The sequence below is a fragment of the Lutra lutra genome, chromosome 9 (genome assembly GCF_902655055.1).
Source record: "Lutra lutra chromosome 9, mLutLut1.2, whole genome shotgun sequence".
NCBI classification, from domain to species: Eukaryota; Metazoa; Chordata; class Mammalia; order Carnivora; family Mustelidae; genus Lutra; species Lutra lutra.
Genome location: NC_062286.1, coordinates 55806479 through 55825488, shown reverse-complemented (window position 1 = coordinate 55825488; position 19010 = coordinate 55806479). Strand labels below are relative to the sequence as shown.

At 40.0% G+C, this 19010-nt stretch overlaps 1 long non-coding RNA gene across 1 annotated transcript; it reads left to right on the top strand.

The window, feature by feature from the left end:
• Positions 1-7052: 7052 nt before the first annotated feature.
• On the top strand, positions 7053-18017 carry LOC125109985 (uncharacterized). Its single transcript, XR_007130400.1, has 3 exons — positions 7053-7277; positions 12923-13085; positions 14761-18017. It is a non-coding gene; the product is annotated as an uncharacterized LOC125109985 (long non-coding RNA).
• The last annotated feature ends 993 nt before the right edge of the window (positions 18018-19010 follow it).

The following is a 19010-nucleotide window of genomic DNA, read 5'->3' as shown; positions in this document are numbered from 1 at the left end:
CAATGTGTACTGCATGAGGAGGATCTCCTAACCCTATCCCTTCAGCACAACTTTATCTGAACAGCCAGCTGAACGTAAGGAAATAATGAATAATAGTGATCAAATCACCAGGACCAATCTGTGCAGTACAAGAGTCAAGAAGACCAGCCACTAAGCATGTCAGAGTCAGAGATACAGGTCCCTAAAAGGGAGACAAAGACTCTACTGCAAGCCTTTCCTGTGTCCCAGTTGTGCCTGGAGATTCCCCGATTCAAAATTTCTCCCTGCTTCCATATCCATGCCCAATAAACTCAGATTCCAGGGTTAGACATTTTTCCCTTTCTGGAAAAAAATTAACCCCTACCACTACCCCACCATAGTGAATACAATGTCTGTTCACAAACTTAGTTGGATGAGGATCATGGTGTTTGGATTCATCACTGCGGAGGCCAGAAAGTCTCTCTAGACACAGAAGTGACCATCAGGCTGAAGCTTATAGTCAGTCCTTCATGTTCAGAGTTTCTCACATGCTGTCCCCTCCGCTCTGCCAATCTGTTTAGTGACAACCAACCCTGGGGCGGTGGAGGGGAGTAGGAAGTGAGAGGGGGCCAAGGCAGAGTTTTCATTTTCAAGGCATAAAAGATGAACTTCAGGCCACCAAATCCAAATCCACAACCGAGTCAAGGCTCCGTACTGGTTTGAGCCATTACTCAATGTTCTATGCCTTTAATATTTTAAGAAAAGTTTATTATGACAAGTCAATGACAGCACTTTTAGTAGGTCAATAAATCATGGACGTATCATATCACAGAGATGACAGCTATGTAAAGCATCACAGGCAACCTGATATTATTTCAACAAAATAGCAACTAGAGTCTCTTGGCACTACTATAATTTTAAATCAAGGTTTAAAAATATATTATTATTAATATTACTGAATGGGAAATTTTCATGGATGGGGTAGTAAGAAATGAAACAATTCACTGCAAACGTCAGTGTGCAAAGGAATAAAGTATTAAGTGGGGATGCAAATCCTGTTCTTACATTGGCGTTCTGGTTATATTTTACCATTTGCTAATATCAGGGTGGGGGGAGGGAAAAAAAAACCCAAACCAAATGAAAAAGAGGGTAAAAAGATTGTCGAGAGCTTCCCTTCATGGCCTCTTTCCAAGCATATGGAAAGAGAAGAGATGTTAATTTTTTAATATGGTTGGGGCATGGCAGAGTAGAGACTGGAGGCTGACCCAACCCTGTTTTGAGACTTTCATAGCGCAAACTTCGAAGCAGCTGTCAGAGCTGGGGGTGACAGATGTTAGCAGTGAAGGGTGCAAAGGCAACAACTTGCCCCTCCTTCCAAACTGTGAAAATTATCCTGTGCCAACATTTTTCTGTTCTTTGAGAGGAGAGGGCAGTGGAATAGCAGGATTAAGAAAGAATAATAAACTGTGATATTTGGATACTACTTTCCAGTTTATAAAATGCTTTCATATATTTTATTTCATTTGACCCTCAAATCAACTTTCTATAGTAAGCAATTTAGGATCTGCTGTAATTTTTTCAGCAGAAGACACAGGGAGGATAAGTGACTTTCCCAAAGCTACATAGCCACCATGGTGGAAAAGGACAATAACCCAGTCTCCCCACTGTTAGTTTGCTGCTTTTCCCATTATGCATGTTTATCCTACTTTTCATCTGGTTTGGGTTTCTCTTGCTACCTGATCCTGATATTATTAAATTATAAATCATAATCAGAGTATCAATATGAGAAGCCACACTTGCAACCCCTTCCCCACTTAATACTTTATTCCCTCTCATACTAAACTATTCCCTCTCAAACAAAACTAAATATGTTTCATTTTTCAGTACCCCATGCACAACTATGTTAGGCTCACATCACTAGTTCTTTTAACATCCTTTAACCTGGCAACACTGGAATTCAGCAGTTTGCTGGTCATGGTGCCTCGGGGACATCAATCCTTGGCGAGAGAGCACTGCTTATATTCCTTTTCCCAATCCTGGCCTCAGGTCTGGCTCTCTTGCTCTGGTTTCAGACAACAGAGGATGGTATTTCACAGCAAAGAGAGCATGGTGTTCAGAACAACATCTTGGCAAAGGTAAACAACATCCTGCCTACCCCTTGGCTCCTGGGAGATACTAATAAAGTGTTCAGGGAGAGCCCTATCATCCAAGTTACTCTAATGTTTATCAGATTAAGTTAGGTGCTCAGATCCCAACTGTGAGCAGAGATGAAGAAGGAAATATAACTGAACTAGGTTTACCGTGTCAATACACAGATAAAAACCCCCAACAATCAAAGTAAAGTGAGTCAAGCTGCTGTTTCTCCAATTTATTTACTGCCCCCCCAGGCTGCTTTGTGTAACTTCTCTTTCCCTCCACAACTCCTCCTCCCAGAAAATCATTTCATATAATAATATAAATCTATGAAAACACACATCCCCACCCCTGGAGGTCCTGGCAGTTAAAGCCCAGCATTCTGTTCTCAGACCGGCTAGAATGTGCTTCCTAAAAACAGCAGGAGTATCCTTTGCTTGATTTCCTTTTGTGGGCCAGGCTTGGGAACAACCTGAAATGAATTCAGCATATAACTGTCAACAGCCCTGCTGGCCAAATCTGTGTCTGAACAGAAATAACCCAAACTGGCAGAGAGGTGAGGAGTGCAGCACTGTGATTTCATCACAGCACAATCCTTCCAGGCCATCTAGAAAGGGACAGCTCTAGGTAAGAAGGAAAGAACCCAAAGAGAAAGAGATGGCAGTAAGAAGGGACAGGACACCAACAGGCACAAGTGGCTTAAAAAATAAATCCACACAGCCAGTCTGAGTCCAGCACTGAAGCCACCCAGGGACTGGGGGCAGGACCCACAAATTCTGGGGCTGGCACTACCCCTTGAGCACTGTGTCAGCTGCATGAGTCAAGTCACTTGTCTGGCTTTTTGTTTGTTTGTTTGTTTTGACTTGATTGTATTGTTTTTTATTTTGTTTTGTTTTTTACCAGCTCTATGAAATGAAAATGACAACATCTACTACGTGGGGCTATTGATTTCATACAATGGGTGGGCAGCACAAGCGCAACAGATACAAGAACACACTTTCAGGCCACCATAGGAGGTTTTGCTTCTACCCCTTACTAGCTATGGGAATGTGGTTAGCTTACATAAGATCTCTCAAACTCAGACTTCCCAAAAGGGGATAAAAATATCATCTTCATGGAAACAGGGAGCAGAGTAAATAAGATAATGGATGTAAAAGCACTTAACATAATGCCCAGTTTATAATAAATAGTCAATAAATGGTTAGAAAACCACACGCACATATACACATATTTTATATTTGGTCTGAGACTCCTAGATAAAATTGAATATGGAACAGCTTAGAATAATATAAAATATTCTATTATTTTATAATTTACTCTAAATATAAATACATGTTGTTCTCATTAATATTTGCCCTGTGAAAGTCCAACAACCCTTTATGTGACTTAGTCTTTGGATATCCAATAGTTTTGATTATTATTTTATCAGAGCCTATGGCATATTTAATTATTGGTTCCAATATCCTACAGTAATATTAAACCTCCATACCCTCAATATGGCCTCCTGGGTAAACAAAATTCTCTTTCCCACACCTTGCCTGAGGGTTTGATCACGTGGCTTACTTCAACTAATTGGAGTTTGCTAGAACAACTGGAAACGGCTTGCATGGGCAGTTTGCCCTCTTATGTGTGGCTATAAAAATAGCTTCCTGGAGTTGCAGGTCCCAGAATCACAAGAGACATGTGAAGCAGACTTGAAACCAGCTACAGATTAAGCCAAGCCCAGCTAAAGCTGGATCAGCCAACCAACACACATGTAAGCAAGAAATAAATGTTTATTTTTGTACGCCACTAGGTTTGGGACTGGTTTTTACGGGCCATTACTGTGGCAATAACTGAATGACAAAAACAAAACAGCTCATTTTTAGAGGTAAGCAGGGGAAGTGCCAGCCCCTCCAGGTGCATCTGCCCTATCTAGAACTTCTGTGCTGAGTGATAGGAACAGCTACTGGAGGGACAGGGTTCTTTGACCCCCTCACAGCTGAAGGGAGTGAGGAAATCAGGGATATTTTCTGATGATTCTCCCATAGCACTGGACTGATTCCACCAGTCTGCTTTGCAGATTTTGTCTCCACCGTAGTCAAGAAACATCATATTATAGAATATGAAAAATCAGGGACCCTGAAAAGCAAACTAGGCTTCTTCCAAGTAGCTGAAACCCAGCAATAAGAAAGACTAAGAAAATGCAAAGGCAAAATTGTGAGAGAATCTGTTTTCAGCTCCCTCTGCAACTAAAGCTTCCCTTTCCACGTTTTCTATTACCACTATCTAGGTCTCTCTCCCAGCCTTCAAGAAACCAGGATGTCTCTCCACCATATAGCCACATGCAAAATCTGCCCAGGCACGAATCCCATATCAGTCATTTAAACCTTGGTCTAAATTTTAATCTTTATTACTCCTAGAGCTATTTTCATACCACCCTGTATTTATTTGTGGAATAAAATGTTTTCCCTGTTAAAAAAAAAAAAATCAGGAACTACAATAAGCATGGTAAAGTTGTTTGGTGATCTTCTTGGGATTGGAAAGAGAAAATTTCCCCAAATTCTTAACAGTGGACTACACATAGACACCTTTGAAAAGATGGTCCAGGAATGAGAATAATAACAGCATTGTGTATGCTTTAAAGGCTAATAAATGATTTGGCATCATATTTCAAAAGTGATCATTTCGAAGCTGTGTAACTGAGACATAGAAAAAATTGTAACTGATGGCCATCAAAAAATTAAAAAGTCCCCCACTTCTAGAACATTCTGTAAGATGTTAGCACAGGTGAAACCTATCATCTTAGGCATTATATACTGGAAATTCCAGAAAACTTCAGAGAGAGCTTTCAAAGGACTGGTAGCTGGAACTCTACCAGGCAAGGCTTTGAAATCTAAGAGCATAAATGTAAATCTACTTAACTAGAAGTATTAGCCAGTTCCTTCTCCTTGCTTCCTATGGCCATGTCTTCCCATTCTCACTGCATTACTGGGAGGCAGAGAGAGAATGGAAACACTGCCCTCAAGATATATAAATTGAGACAGAAACCTCAAGGGTTAAGTCATTTGTTCCAGGGTGACAGAGGAGTAGCGCCTAGAGAAAAACCCAACCCTGCCAATTCCCTTCCACAAGCAATGGATGTTTCAATAATGACACAGGAAATTAAAATTCAGGAAATCTCTTAACAGTCAACAGTAATAAAGTCAAGATTTAATAAATAGGTATGGACCATAGCTTTGGAAAATTACTTCTATCAAACTCTATGGAGTGATTATATGGCCATTTTAGCTGCTTTCCTCAGAAAGGTGTTGGAATAAGGAATCAATTGATTAATCGATCACAGAGGTTATCTCTGTAACAAAATATACTTACTACCTATTTTTTTAATTTCAAAGCAGTCTTATAACATCTCTGGAGAAGGATCAGGTCCTATGTAAGCCCATGTAGCACCCACAACTTCTTACAATGCCCTGGCTCTGCCACCAATGAGTGGCTGGGTTTGAGGCAATGCCAAATTCTGCTTTTGTAAGCAGTGTAGAAAGTAACCCTAACTATGTACACAAAAAACCCAGAAATAGAATTAATTTAAACAGAATGGGCTTTTTTATTTTAATGTGAGCTTTTATTCATTAGTTGGAGTGAGAAGGATCTTAAAGCCTATATTTATATTTAAAATCTTCTAGCCCATCCATTGAGGAAAACAAACTAGTTGATAACTCAAAATTGCCTTCTTTGAAAAAGCAGCACAGGCAGAGGTGAGAGTAGGAGTAGAAGAGAAAAACTGTGATGCTCTCTAATATTATTGAAAAATCAAGTCTCTGTGAGTAGAAGAAACATTTTAGAAGTTGAAAGTGGATTTTTATGAAAATATGTGCTCCCTGGGGATTTTAACATCTTAGACTTCCCAAGCTGTGCTGGGGAAGTGAAAACTTGTGAGGAGCAAAACATTGGGGAATTTTTATTTGCAGTCATAAGTTATCCCATATGGTTGAAGAGTGATTTCTTTTACGATGGATAGGAACTTGAATTAACTTGGCCGTTTATTGCAAAAATAGAAAGAAGAAAGAGATGGGTGGGCTGGATTTCTATGTCATACCGGGCCTGTGAAGAGGCAGCAACAAATCATCTCAAGTCAGAATAGTCTTAGGTAGCTGAAAAATTATGGCAAGAGTGACAGTGGATAAAGTAATAGGATGGAAAGGAGAAGAAAAAATGGAAAACTAAGATAACTGATTACCAGCCAATAGGAAATACCTAGTAATAAATACCAAGGCAAGGGAGAGGGAGATGAGGGGAGAGAGTCAGTATTGGGAAGATCATTCAAAGGCAAAGAAGGGGTATTTGGGCAAGTATATCAGGTAGAGGAGGCCCTCAACTACTACAGAATAAAATCAAGATAGTCTAAAAAATGATAAGACAAGCAAAGATGCAGAATGAGCACAAGATAAATTACATATGAGGTTGAAATAAATTAGGCATTTTTAAGTGCACAAGAAACGAGAGGTCAGAGAAATGGCAAGGGAGATTTACTGCCAGAAGATTAAAATGAAAAAAAAAAATTAAATGAATTTTGTTCCTGAATGTTCACAGAAGATGGGGCAGATGCCAGAAACAAGCATAAATTTCCAGAAGGAAGAAGGCAAAATGTTTAAGGAAATCAAGATCAATAGTAGACCCCACCATTAAGAAATTGCAATGTTTCTAAGCCTCAGAAAATTCCAGAGGCAGAAATGGCATCCATCCCAGAGCCTGAGGGGAAATGGTAAAAAGGGTCTTGGGAGCCTTCTCACAGAGCTTCCGCAAAACTAGAAAAGGAAAGGCAGGTGCAGTCTAGCAGAGGTGACATGATATCAATTGGGGATGATGCATGATCCACTCTTGGGTTACCATGTGATGAGGCCTAAATGCAGATAAAGGGTGACACCCAACCCTTTCTTCATGACTGGCATTTTCCCTTTGAAAGGCAGTTGTCAGTAAGGGCTCTGTGTCAGTAATAAAATGGCTGGTATTTGGATACTCTCAAAGGCCAGTTGTTCTCACCCTGGCCTTTAGCTATGGCACCAACACATTGTCAACTAAGTGATCACAGTGCTTTTTGACTCTTGAGCTCTTGGAAGTCTTCTCTGACGTGCTTCCAGGGGAGGAATATCATCAAGACGAGCAAGAGGAAAAATGAGGAAGTCTCTGGAGAGCCTGACTCATAGGTGAGGTGTTCATTAACTCATTTCCTATTCATGTCACATCATCTATTCTGATTCTCCTCCTGTGTCACTTTTTAATTTATTTCTCTAACTTCACCTTATTGTAAGCATCTTTGCAAGCTGCCTTAAATGCTCTTTGAAAATAACTGAGAAAATAAGACAAAAAGAAGAACAGAGGAGAGAGACAAAAAGTGGAAGGAAAAGGACAAGGGAGAAGTTGTGAGATCATTTCTCAGGGGAGGCAAAGGGGCAAAGAGAAAAAGCAAGTGCACTGGTCTGAATGGGGAACAAAAGGGGTTGTAAACAAGAAAAAGACCTAAGATTTGAGAAATCATATAATAAAGTGAAACTGACAGACAGAAAGGTAAACTAAACATTAAGAAATGAAGAAAGGAACTGAGGTAGAGGGTTAATTAAGTAAGAAGCACCCAGGGGAAGTAAAAAAAGAACAACACAATGGAAAGAAGGCTCATGAGGGTTGAGAATGGACACTGGAAAGGGTAAAATCAGAGAGAAAGAAGGAAATCATTAGCAGATTTACACTTGACTTTGAAGATAGCACTAGGAGACAAGTAACAAAGCTGGTGAGAGAAAAGAGGAGCTACATCATGAAACCAAAATAGCCAGCAAGGAGGAAGAGGGAAATTTAGGGATCACAACAAGAACTTTGCATCACTGGAGATGGGTGTCTTACAGTGAATTTCAGCAATAGCATTGGGTCTGCAAACATTAAAAACAGCTCTTTGAGGACACACACACACACACACACACACACCATCCACCATCCATCATATACACATATACACTGTACCATAAATACATACAAGCTCACTCTACACAACACATACACACCATAGACATTTCTACTAAAATAAATCAATTTAGGCTTCCTTTCAGAAAATAAGATGGGTAAGCTCTGAAATTTGCCAGTGGGAGACAAAGGTTATTCTATTATTCTAATTATGCAACACCATAAAATTTAACATCTAAAACTATAAATTTTACACAGAAGTGACTATAATTCCATATATGGATAAATGATACTAGCTTTAAAGATGTTTGTTTCTTAGTCAGAAGTTGTTAGCTTAGTCTAACCAGTTCATTCATAAGGAAAATATTGCATAAAACCCAAGAAGTCAATGATCTGATCTCACAAAACTTCAGTGTTGAAAGTGAGAAATGGTATGGTCTCTTAGGCCATCTACTCATTAAGATATGCCCAATCCATAAAATATGTCAGCACAATATGCATATCTTTCACCTCAATTTTGACAAATAATAGCCAAAAGTTGTGCTGTTTCATCTTCCACATGTGGTCCGGTTCACTGCACACATCTTAGTCAGAAATGTCTGTGCCTACTCCTTTATTTTCTAATCCTCGATGTGAAGTAAAGATTAGAAGATTTTCACTTCTATTGTGTAGTTATGCAAATAGAGTCCATGAAGAAGGAGCTATGTGAAACTAGTGTCAACTAAATTAGAACAAGAAAAAGAGTTGCCCCATAACCTAATGAAAAAGGAATCCACTGACTCTAGTTTGTAAAAATAAATTGAGTCTGAAAATAACATTCCTAAGATCTCTCCCCTCCTCTCTACTTTCATCCGTGACTCCACCCACACAAGAACCAGGGTACTGGGTAGAGATGGGCAACCCATGACAACATGCAGCCATAGATGCTTATTTGCTTTTGGACAGTAGAATTTTTAAATGTTTGAGTCACTAGCCGGTGTTCTAAATCTCCCAGTGAAGATGAGATCTACTCTTTTGGAAAAATCAGAAGTTCTGATAATATCCGCTCTCCTCAGCTATCATCAATCATTGAGTAGGCCTGCTCATTTGAGACCAGACATGGCTCTCCAGTTCATCCCAGTCCCCACCTGGGCATATACTCATTTCGGTAGGCTATAGAACTTGAGTTTTTAAGTCTGTGCTGAAAAAAACCATAAGGACCCCCAAACACTTTGCAGTCTTTCAAAATGGGGGTCGGTATTCTGATTTGCCTCTCTGAAAAGGCAGAAAGGAGATGACAGGTCAACACTTCCCAGTCATGCATGGTGCTCCATACACAGTTAATCCTTGAACAACACAGGGTTAGGAGCACTGAACCCCATCCCCCGCCATGGTCAAAAGTCCATTGATAACTTTCACTCCCCCAAAACTTAACTATTAATAGCCTTCCCAATAACACAGTCAGTTAACACATATTTGAATGTTATGTGTATTATATGACGTATTCTTAAGTAAGCTAAATGAAAGAAACTGTTACTAAGAAAATCATAAAGAGGAGAAATATATTTACAGTTCTGTACTGTGTTTATAGAAAAGAAAAATCCATGTATAACCTAAGTTCAAACCCATGTTGTTCAAGGGTCACTGTATATTCACAAATAATAGCTATGAAACCAAATGACAAGGCCTAGTTGGTCCCTGCCTCACTTAAATTACAAAATAAAGTAGACTTCTGGTTTTTTATATTCTTTGACAAATGAGATTAAGAATTACATTATCCTTTTTTCCCCTAACTTAGCTACTTATGTTCTTCTCTTATTTTATTGTTATTTTTTATTATAATATCTTAAACCTGATGTTGATAATCTTGCTAATATTTATAATTATATTACGAAACATTTACTTTCCAGTCTTCTTTCAAATGCTCAAAAAATACATTATGACTTGACTAAAGATTATATAAATAAACTAATTTGTTATAATGTTGGCATTTTTCAACATTTACCTTGAAAAATAGCACTCAGTCTTTTGCATATAATGACCTGAAATTTTAGAAGTCATTTGATAATTTATCTTAAATATTGTCTACTAGAAGGATGATAAATAACACCAAAACTCCTTACTTCATTATGAGGTCTCATTCTGTACCCAAGGGGAAAACAACAGATGAAGTGTCTGGGCCTTGACCCATGGTAATCTGACTGCCAGCAAGGCCAGCACTGTCAGAAAAGGTCATACATTGGAGTCTCAGGATCTCTAAGCCAAAAATAGCACAAGGCACTGAGAAATGACTAGTCTTTTAACTCATAAAGGTGAGATACCAAATTCAATGCAACCACAAGCTTTTCAAATAGTACAGATTGTTGCTGTTACTCTGAATTAAACATATATTCTTATGCCAGAGCAGGTTTTTGTAAAAAGGCTACAAACTAGAGTGGGTCATACCTCCCTTACAAACCTAAATCTCCCACGTACTTCCACCACAAACCGCATATCCCAAACTGGTTTGCAGACTAGACAGACTACATGATGTGCGGTACAAAATGAAAATGCCAGGCCCCATGTCAAAAAAATTAAGAATTTTAAGATGGCAATAGCAGAGTATTAAATCAAGTGAGGAGCCCTTCTGAGCTGGGTGCCCTACACAACCGCATAGGTCACATGCTCATGAAACCAGCCCTGGCTGCAAGAAAGAAGTTTTGAAACTTTTTGAAAAAATAATTCTTTCTTTTCAATGATGTAAAACCATTTAGCTTTTACTTCTGTATCCTCAGATTCGGCCTTAGGGAAGACAGTGTCCACATTCCAGAACAGCATGGGGCTACAAAAAAGAATCAACCATCTCCCTAGGTAACTTTGCAACTGTTGTCCCCACCCTCTGCATTCCTAATGGGCCCTTTTACCTCTCTTCTCAGACCAGAGAACATTTGCTCAGGCATGAATCCTTTGGGTGTGCATAGTGGGCAGTTGATTAAGTAACTAAGGCCAAATTTCAATGACAGCCTGCACCTCTTTTACCTCAAGACAGATTTCAGTCCCTTCAGGGAGCTTTAATTAAAAACTACCAGATCCCTTTCTCTGAGGAGGAAGCCAAGAAAGAGGAAGAGGACATGCAAAAGTGAATTCCCTTTTTAAAAAGTAAGGAGTAGCTCTCCTAGAAGGCCTCTCGGTACACCAAAGCAGAAGAAACCAGACTCTAAAGTCCAACAGGGCAAGAAGAACATGCTAGGTTAGACCTTGAAAGGGATCATGAGTTGCCTTGGTAGCAATTAAAAATGTATGAGGAGTTCTAAGAATAGATCCTTGGGCATTTTGTGGCCATCATTTTTGGGACAGCAGGCTTTGGACTAAGCAACTGTTGCATCAGCTGTTGGCAGGAACTTGGAAGGGTTGGGGCCATTTCCTAGTTGCACCAAAAGTTTGTTTCTGTAGAACATTCTAGTTATTCTCTGGGCTTGACCTACTCCTTTGCCTGCCTCTTGGCATTGAGAAATTAGTACAACAGGATTTTAGGTGCAGGGAGGCATCTTGGTGTTGCTATTTGGGAGTATGGGGTTAGCAGTGGCCTGAAAATCAAAATGGCTGGGCTCTGATACTGATGGGTTATGTGACCTTAGGCAAGGCTCAGCACCTTTCAAACAGCTTCTCAGCTTCATCAACCAAGGACATGTGGGAATTTGACTAGATCAGAAGTGGCTGGTCCCTTTAGGGACCCCGAGGAGAGGGGTAAGAACTGAATAGTTAAGGTCTAGGTTGCACCCTCTCTTGGCTTCAACGAAGCAGCCCCCTGATTTTCTGTTCATTTTACCCCCCCTCCCCCCCGGTAGGCAGGAGGTAAAGAGCACATTTGGAGGATACACCCACAGTGTTCAGTTTGTGCCTCACCAGCTCTGATACCGATTGCTGAGGCTCCCATCCCCATTCACCTCTTCCAAGCTGTGTGACCTCACACATGTTCTTTAGCATCTGTGTGTTGGTTCCCTTGCCTGGAAAATGAAGACAGTAACACCTACCTCCTAGATTTTTGTGAAGATAAATGAGGTAATATGTAAAAAACATTGACCTCACTTCCCAGTTTATGCTATGAGCTAAACAAATGTTAACTATAACAATTTTGATTCAACAAAGGATTTTCTGGTGAAAACAAAACAAAACAAAACATTGGGTCTGCTATCTTTTAAAAATTCTATAGTACTAAAGTTCTGTGATTTTTATTTTATTATTATTATTATTATTATTATTACGATTATTATTTTACCATTTCTTTCCTTATTTCCTTTATCTCATTACTCTCTCTGTATAAAACCTCTGTCACTCAGGTTGAACCAAAGTCAAACAGGATTTGCTCCCTTGGCCATGGGTTGTTGGTGACAGTGGGACTGGCGGAAGCATTGGGCATGTCTACCAGTTTGAAAGTATTCCTGGAAATGCTGGAAGGCTGGTCTCGTGAGATTTTGCCTGGCCTGTTTTTGTGGTTACAACCAAACCCTCCGTCCTCACAACTCCTCCTGTAGGAATTGTGATGGCCTGTGCGTGCTGTATGGGCAAGGCCTAAATCTCTAATTACCGCTGCAGATAATAATGCTAACACTGATGGCAAAAACTGTCACAAAGGAAAGATCTAGGACAAGTCAGAAGCAATAGCTAAAGCCTTGCAGAATACATAAAATTTATGTCCACTTCATGGCACCGATTCCCAAATGACCTCTCAGCTAGCAGTTCCCTTCCCCAGCTTCTGCTTTCCACCTGCTTAGTGAGAAAACAGCCATCGATGACAGCAGCCCAGGATAAATCTGTCAGCAAGACTTACAGGACAAAATCTCCTGAGAAAGGCTTGAGGAATCCAGAAAATAAATCTCTGTGTCCCAAACAGTAGCAAGGTTACCCGAGTTTATAACATGTCCTTTTAACCCCTCAGGTATGGGCCTTATTGACTATAATGATCACCAACCTCAGATGACACCCTGAAGTGGCATGTCTTTTGCTACCAAGAGGACTGCCCTATGCAGACCTCTTCCCAGATAACAGCCTCGAGAGCAGCAGGTTTAGACAAGCGGCCATAGTTATCTTCTATCTGACAGGTAAGTTGGATGCTTCTAATCTTCCAGGAGGGGAGACTGGGCATTGGAAATGGAAGTCAGGCATTTAACACAAGTTGGGGAAAGAATTTCAAAATACTCAGAGACTCAGAAGACAAGAGGGCAGCAGCAGGGTCTCTAGCCACAAGATAACAACAGTTCCATAGCTGTCATCCAAGCCTGCAATAGGTCCTCGACTGGCAGACTTGCCCAGATACCGCACAGTGATTCTAAAAGAGGTTTGAGGACACCCAGAAAGGTTCAACCCCATTTTTTAGAATTCCTTTCAGTTTCCTCCTTTGGAGATCTAGGGTACTTGCAGCCATATCCAAGCTGCTGGAACACTGCAAGTCAGCAGCAAGACAAGAGCTGCTCAAAGAGCTACACTGGTTAGACAAAGGAAACAGTGAAAGAGTGTGGGGTATTTAAGATTCCTTACTGCCTCGGAAATAAAACCCCAAATCCTATGCCTGACACTCAAGGCTCTACCCGGTATGGCCAGCTTTCTTTTTTCATCTATTTCATTATCACCACCCAGATGTAGCTCCAAAGTGATAGTTACAGACCTGGCAGACCTCGGAGTTAGCACAAGGGCCCACACACTTATACATGAAGTTGTCCCTACCCATAGCTATCTTACTATATATATATATATATATATATATATATGTGTAAAACTGCCAGAGTTTGTATGAAACCCATTCAATATGGGTTTAGAAATATTTAGAAATATTACTGAATTTTTGGTTGCTTTTGGTACTGAATGAGCAGTTACTTTCCTGTGGAAGTTTTTTTTTTTTTGCGGAGGCGGGTTGTTTTTTTGTTTGTTTGTTTTGTTTTTTGTTTTATGCTATAACAGTTTCTTCTTGAAAAGCAGGAACCTACTGGGCTAGACAATTCCTTAAGTTAGATATTCTCCTCCCTGATAGCTTTTTCTCTTCCAGCGCTGTCCGATAGAAACTTAATGCAATCACAAATGTAATTTTAAATTCTCTAGTGGTCACATTTTTTAAAAAAAGCAAAAAGAAACAGGAACATTAATTTTAGTAATATAACTTAATATAGTTAAAATATTTCAAAATGTGATCAATATTTTTAAAATTATTCATGAGCTATTTTATATTATTTTTCATATTAAAATTTCAAAATCTGGTATGTATTTTTAGGTATAGGATATCTCAATATGAACTAGTCACATTTTATGACTAGTGGCTACTAGCTTGGACATGTAGCTCTCATCGGTCATACTTGGTTCAGTCTTGGCTCTTACTGCACCTACTTTCCTACCTTCCACATCCTCCTTTTCATACTTCTCTGCCTGTCTGCAACACAGTCCTCCTCAATATCTAGTGTACGCACCATAATATCTAGAGACCTCCAAGCCCAGATCTCTAAGTCTCTCCTTTCTCATTTCTTCTAGCATTCAAAGTCTATGCCATACATTTATCCCAACAACCCTATCCCACCTGGTCTCATTAAAGCATTAGTCAACTGCTTTATATGCGGGGGTCTTGTCTCTCCAAGAAGTTTGTGGCTTATTTGTGGATAGTAAATGTGCCTTTTATCCTTTTTATCCTCCACAGCACTAAACTGAGTGCTGAACACACAGTAGGCTCCATTAAGTACTTGTTCAACGGAACCAATTTCATTTTCTTAGACACTCTGCTTTATGTTCCAGGAGAAGTAAGACTTCCATTTACCAATGAAGATAACATGGCAACAAAAGAACAAAGAGATGTCATACTCTTCTTCCAGGGGCCAATTTTCTTACTTCTGGATGGATGCACTCTGTCATCAAGAATACCCTGAGACTTTCCATGGCCTCATTTATACTACCTTGGGCCTCTCTTTAATGCTCACAGACTACAAATATGTATAACCATGTATTTTCAAAATACTTTCCAATGTATATTTCTTTCTGCCTGGTACTCATTTTTCATTTTCATTTTAGCTTCATTGAAATAGAAAAGACAGGGTACAATTTAGGGGAAAGGAAAAGATGGCAAGGAAAAACTATCTTTCTCCATGGAGGTCTGAAAGAAAATCATGGAAGTAAGTAATCAGATATTCATGTATCAAGGGCCATAGAGCCTTGCAGGAAGCAAAGTGAACCCACAGGCTGTGTAGTGGATGGTCTGATCCGGGATCCCTTTGGAGCACTTGACAGCAACTCAGAGTGATCTATAGAAGCGGGAAGAGTCGAGAGGAGGTCAGTCAATAGGGAGAAGGCCCTGGACCGTGATCAAACCATGAAACATACCACAAATTCATCACATGCAGCATGCCCTGAGAAAGTAGTCAGCAAACCGGAACTCTGTGGATACCAATCAGCATTCACCCAAGGAGACCACCTTCTTCCCAAACCTATGAAGGTCTTTCTCCTTTTCACTGACACCATCTTAAAAGAGGACAAGGGTGGAGGGAGGAATCTGAATAATACCTCAACAAGAAAATTTACCCTACTGGGCTAAGTTAAAAACCAGCCTGCAAATATGGAAACTAATTTCTGTGCAATCCCAGGGTAGTGTAGTTCTGTGTCCTTGATATTAATGAAGTCGCTAAATAGACAAAGCTAGGAAGACAACAAAGTACAGGGTGTGTATGAGAAGGTAGTAGGAGGTGAATGATTTTCAGATGATGTTCAAATTCTCTCAAGAATCTATAGTCACAGAATTTACTTTACTGGAACAGCATTGGCCTTGGGCAAAATTCATCTTAGGTGTCTTGTTCAAAACAGCATTCACTGGGCACTTGTGCTAGTCACTGCAGATAACCTATTAAATAAAACATGCCCAGCACTTGGATTTCAGCACCATCTTCCCCCCCACAGTGTCAACAAGGAGGTGCTTTCAAGGAGGTGTTCATGTTTGTCATGCACACCTTAGTGTAAATTAAATTAATATGTCTGCCCTCTATAATTTGTGGTTTGTTGTGGTGGTGGTGGTTTATATTTTTATGTCATTCTCAATTATAAAAAGCAAAGCTATGATCTCTGCTAGAGCAACTTTCAGGCAATAGTAAACACCTATGGAGCTAAATATCTTTTCATCAAATATCTTTTCACCCAGGAAGTCTTCTTCCCCCAAATTCATTCAGCAAATATTAAGTACTGACTCTCTTACAGACCCACAATTAAATACTAGAAAGACTTAGATATCTCTCTGACATCTCCACTTGGAAGTTCCATAAGTACCTCGAATTGAATATAACCTAAGAAAAGTACGTGATTCTCGCCCACCCAAACCTGTTCATTGCATTTTCCTACCACACTAAATGGCAGAGTCCACCAAATGGCATGAACCCAGTGGGTTCAAGTCAGAAATCCTGGCATAATCTAATTCTTGCACTTTAATAACACTGCCCCTCAGAAACACACACTAGTGCACACACTGACACACATACCCACACGGGTACTGTTAATTTAATAAGGAGGCACTTAGAATGATATGGTTCTAATGTCAGGCAGCCTATATAACCAAACCAAAATCTATGCCTACAAATGCTTCAAGGTTTCAAAATCAAAGCCTCTGGACGATCAATCACAAACAGCCAAATAGACTGTAAGCTTAGCCAATTAATAATTCCCTTGACTCACTCCCACCTCTTCTCTATGAAAATGTCTCCCTGAGCTCCTGCCAGTGGAACACTCCTAACAATTTCCAGTTTGGTACTACCCAATTCAAACAGATTTTTGCTCAATTAAACTCCTAAAATTGTTAATAAGCCTTAGTTTATCTTTTAACAGTACATACATACATGCCCAAGGAATCATTCCTGCTGATCCTGTCTCCAAATCAGATAGTGGAGGAAAAATAATTTTCCCTGAACCCTTCTGAGTTCTTGGTTGAGACCCCCGGTGATAAAAGATTAAGAGACAAACAAGTTTATTAACATGTATACCTCATGTATATATGGAAGATACCCAAGAAAAATAACTAAACGCCTGAGATGACCCAAGCCACCACCTTAAATACCATCTTCAGCTAAAGACAAAAGAAAGATGGGATGGGGTGGCCAATTACAGAGGAGGTTATCAGGAAAAGCGTAGTAAACAAAGGTATAGTTGTTCCGCAGATTTAAGTGAGTGTCTTCTCCATTGTCAAAACTTTCTTGTGATCTACAGACTTCTTCTTTTCCTGATACAGAAAGAAACACTTTCCATCTGTACCTGCCTCTCCATGCCCTCTGTCATTGCCATCTCTCAACTGGTCATCTCACACTGACTTGTGCTGCTTCACAGTCTCCTCTCAGCACTTGAATCAGCATTCAGGTCACCTTACTCTCCTGCTGAAACGCTTACTGGCTTCCCAGGACACCCAGAATCCCACCCCTGCCCCTGTCCTCAGAGACTCTGTATCAGCTACCCTGCTTTTATCTCCCTGTGGAATCTGCCCTTCCAACCTCCCCAGCCTTCCCTCTAGCCCCTTACCCCCCACCACCACCATGTTCCAGGCATGATAGTCTCAAGCAGTTCTCAGAATGGACCCCATTCTTTCAACTTCTGGTACTTTGTACTTGCTATTCCTTCTGCTTAAAATTTGCTCTGCCATTCCATGAACGTGTCCTTCCCCTCCTCTAGGTTTCGATTTAAATATCATCTCACAAACATCTTCCCTGACCAGCCCACCTAAGGTTACTCCTTGGTTTTCGTTATCACAACATTCTATCTATTTCCTTAAAAGCAAAATTATAGGTTGTAAATAGCTGGTGTTTTTACTGGTAGCATAACTTAACAGTTAAGAGTCTGGACTCTGAAGACACAGTCTCTGGGTTCAAATTCTGGCTCTACCACTTACAACCTGTATGGCCTTGAAAGGCTTACTTAACCTGTTGTACCTAGATTCCCATATCTCTAAAATCTGAAAAACAATAGTACCTGCCTCACAGAGTGCTTAGATGATTAAATGAGTCAATGTGCATGAAGCACTTCAAATAGCAATGTTCTGCAAGAAGCATAATATGTCTATTTGTTAAATAAATATAAAAATAAAATATGATGAAGGCAAGAATGTAGTTTTTCTTTATTCAGCACTGTCTGCCCAGGGCTTTGCCCCATACCTAGCACAGAGCATTCAATAAATACTCACTAAATACACAGATAAAAGAATGGCTAAGTGACATGACTTCTGTCCTTGACATATTTGTGGTAAAGCCCAACAGCTGCAAATTTTAAGGCACAAACAAATCACCTGCGGAGCTTGTTAAAATGTAGACGCTGACTCTGTAGGTATGGGGTAAAGCTCGAGAGTCTGCATTTCTAACAAATGCTAGATGTTGCTGGTGGTCCACGGCCCACAGTCAGAATATCAAAGTTCTAGCTGAAGGTTGGCTCATCTAGAGCTAAAAAGACAGCTCCTGAAAACTGTCAGAAACAGCCTTCCTATTGCAATACATTTATATCTTATAGATGGTCATCCTAGAGTTAGAACCTTCTGGAAGTTTGATGGGGTCTCAATGGACACTGCCCATGATCTCACTCAGGTATAGTGTCACCTGAGTCAATAATCATCCTACCTTTACGTCTGACCACCTGGGAAGGTCTGGAAAAGGTCTCCTTATCTATTTCTCCTTTATCATCACCAGGCCATCTACATATTTCATCTGAAAAGAATCTTTTCTCTTTAGGGCTCTCTTAGGGACCTTAAAAGGTGTAGTAAATGTGTTCCCTTTACGCTAGCATTTTCGGTAATTTATCCCAGATACCGGTCTTGTATTATTTAACTCTTAAATGCTTTCAGATTTCAAATATGCTTTGTATCAGCACATACAAACAATGTATGTTGGCACTGGCATTTTAAGAACAAGAAGTTAAAATTTCAAAAGAAACACCCTGATTTTCTTGGACAGGATGAAAGTGTGATTCCCCCCGCCGGCTCCCCTCCAAAGGCGGGGTGGGGGGGGTGTGGGTGTGTGTGTGTGTGTGTGTGT